General features: G+C 41.6%; 1 pseudogene; it reads right to left on the bottom strand.

Moving 5' to 3' along the window:
* Positions 1 to 262: 262 nt before the first annotated feature.
* Positions 263 to 1323, bottom strand: LOC144713616 (ethylene-responsive transcription factor RAP2-13 pseudogene; annotated as a pseudogene).
* Between the last annotated feature and the right edge of the window lie 2078 nt (positions 1324 to 3401).

Below are 3401 nucleotides of genomic sequence, written 5' to 3'. Positions count from 1 at the left end.
CAAAGACGACAAAGGAAACTCATAATTTTCTACGAGAGAGAAACTAAAAAACGCCACGTAGTTAAACGATAACGTTTTACAAAGATGACCATACAATAATGGGCAAAGACGACTGCGAAAACCCATCATCTCCATCCTCCCCTCGCCGGTTCGCCGAGAAAAAACCAGCAAACCAGACCCACAAATCATGAAACAACCCCCCCTTTTCCCCACTAAAAGAGAACAAAGACGACCACGAAAACTCATAATTTTCTACGAGAGAGAAACTAAAAAACGCCATGTAGTTAAACGATAACGCTTTACAAAGATGACCATACAACAATGGACAAAGATGATCGCGAAAACCCATCATCTCCGTCCTCCCCTCGCCGGTTCGCCGAGAAAAAAGCCAGCAAACCAGACCCAGGATTCACGAACCCCACCCCCCTCAAAAAAAAAAAGAAAAAAAAAACAAAACCCTAAAAACCCAGCTGCGATCCCATAAAAAGAGGATCTCCCGCAGGCCTAAACGGACAGAATAGCGTCCCAGTCGATCTCCCACGACGGGTACTTCCTCAGCGGCCAACTCTCCGCCTCCGAGAACTCTATCTTCTCCATCTCCGCCGCTGCCGGCGCCGCCTCCGCCGGCGCTTCCGCCGCCAGCGCCTCGCAAATCGCCTCCAACTTCGCGTCCACCGCCGACGGCAGCGCCGCTGCCCCCCTTCCTTCTCCCCCCCCTCTCAACTCCGGAAAATTCAACCTCGCAAACTCCCCCCTCAGCTTATACGCCGCTCTATCGTACGCCATCGCCGCCTCGTCCGCCGTCTCGAACGTCCCCAGCCACAGCCTTGTCCTGTTCTTCGGTAGCCTTATCTCCGCCACCCACTTCCCCCAATGCCTCTGCCTCACCCCTCTGAACAGCCTCGCCGGCCCTGCCACCTTCATCACCTCCCCCTTCACCCCCAAACCCATCTTCCCTTGCCGATGATGATCACGATATTGATGATGATTATTATCATGGTTATGATCATGGTGATGAAAGAGAGATGGCGCCGAGGGAGAGGAGAGAGAGAACTGCGGGCTGGGCATGGCGAGACTGTCATCGCTTCCGAGGAGATCTTCCCAGGAGAGAGACTGTGGCCGTTGGTTGCTGTAGATGTCGATCGTTGCCGCCATAGCCGGCATCTAACCTCTGTTCTTGATTGGAAACGATGAGGAAATCCCGACCCAGATCAGATTGGGAGGAGATTTAAGGAAATCTTGATCTGGGTAGTGGTGAATTGGAGGAAAAAGCTGCTAAAAATCTCAGTTTTTCTTCTTCTCCTCTGCTGCAACCCTCAACCCACCTCTTCTCTTATAGGGCTCACCTCCTCCATCTCTCTCCTCTGCTCAATCCTCACCGTCCATTCCCACTGAGTCAACCCTTGATCACTCAACACCCTACGCGTGTCCAGATCAGAAACTACCAATAATGCTAATGTCAAGTGCTGTAAACTATATTTCTAATGAATTAAAATGTGCAAAGATGAGACGTGGGGTGCAGAAGATCTGCAAGGGCGCCAAAATTAGAGATCTTTGAAGTTACTGGGTTAGATTCGATCTGATCTAGATAGCATCGTAGCATGTGGGTAGGCATCTCATGGCTGTCTAGTTGTCTTCATCTTTGAATTGGCACGTGGCAATCAGAAAACGCGCTTTGTCATGTCACCCTTCTTGGTGGGCCATAATGGGATGGTGGTATGAGCATTCAATGCCCACTTGGAGAGATGATAAAGTTGATGTGAAAGTTACTTGTTTGGGTACAGTCAGGGAATTCTATAGTTGGATGACACTGCTATCTTTCCATCCTTTTTCATTTTTAGTTGCAACTGTTGCCAGTTCTCACTTGTTTGTCTTTACCTCTTTTTCTAGAATCATCCATTATAATTATTCGTTTTTCTTTTGACTAACGAAATGGGGTACAAATTGAAGGAGGTTTGAAGAGAAGATAATTTGCACAGTCCAACATTGAAGATTAACATGTATTGTATTGCAAAGTCCAACATCCTTAGTTCATTTTTAGGTGCAACTATTGCCTGTTCTTTTTTGTTTGTCTTTTCTTGTATTCTTAAAACCATCCAATTATAAATGTTATTTATCCTTAGTTAAATTTATGGAATAAAATTGAAGGAGATTCGGAGAAAAAGATAATTTGCAAAGTCCAACAAATAATAAAGATTGAAATATATTGATGTGAACCCGTTTTTCTTCTTTTTAGACGTCTCCTTCATAACCAAAACGAGTCGTAAAAAAGGCCCTAGGAATTTTACGAAAGGTTGGAATTTAAATTCTTGGGAAAGCGATGCTGATGTGCTCTTTACAGACTAGACTTCTTAACACACAGGTCTACTGGTGATGTAGTTGTAAATGGGCTTGACATTTCTTCAGGGAATATATAAATACAATGGTAGGTCCCACCTTGGTTCTGAGCTAATTGAACTTATTGTTATTAAAAATGGGACTTGTTCCATGATCCTTAATCCATCATTTTAGAAAACTGATCAAAGAAAAAAATAACAAATATCACAAAACAGTGCTTGAGACAGTGATGAATAGCTTTGTCCACAATCAGAAAGTTCAAATAATGTATTAACATATATGTTTGAATTGGTTATATTCGAAGCACAATTTGATTGCATAAAGCACAAAAGAATAGATGCTAACGTTGGATGACAATGCCTGCCAGATTGGCCCTTGTTAATTGAAGAATTTAAAATTTAAAAAGTACATTTTCACCAAGCCAACTATTGTTCGATAGCTCCACTTATATCATTTAATCTATGCAGAAAGAATACCGATGGGTTTAAGTTTTGCCGTAGTATATCATATATATTCAAAGATGAGAGAAATTAGCAGATAAATAAGTGGAGCGGTATTGCTGTGGTAGAATGATCTATATGTGATACAATTGATCTCGATGAAAGGACTTTCCTTTTCATAAAAAAAGTTCTAACAAACATAGGCTCAAATGAGGATTTAAATATAGACATCATATTAATCAATTATGATGAATATGCAACATGCTTCTGGATGGACCATAAAGTGAAATAGCTATTCATAGATCTAGATTTAAGATTTATCATTTCTGAAATATATCTGAGTAGCTTTCCTATGCATTTCTTTTTCCTACTTAGAATTTTCCTTCAATATATTTCTCATACAAGAGTCGTCCAAAAAGTTCATAGGATGTTTTCCCTTTGTCCTGGCATTTTTGGTGAAAATAATCCTCTGAGTAAGTGGCATAATTCTGTTTTTAATTAGGTGTGGCTGAGAGGAAGTGCACGTCTGATTTACACTCCAGATTAATGGTACAATGCACATAGAGGAAACACACATAACATAATTATGATAAAAATAAACCTTAAATATAAATTTTAGTTAAT

The sequence above is a fragment of the Wolffia australiana genome, chromosome 16 (genome assembly GCF_029677425.1).
Source record: "Wolffia australiana isolate 7733 chromosome 16, ASM2967742v1".
In the NCBI taxonomy this organism is placed as follows: Eukaryota; Viridiplantae; Streptophyta; class Magnoliopsida; order Alismatales; family Araceae; genus Wolffia; species Wolffia australiana.
The sequence above is the reverse complement of the archived record's forward strand: the minus strand, read 5'-3'. Positions and strand labels throughout refer to the sequence as shown.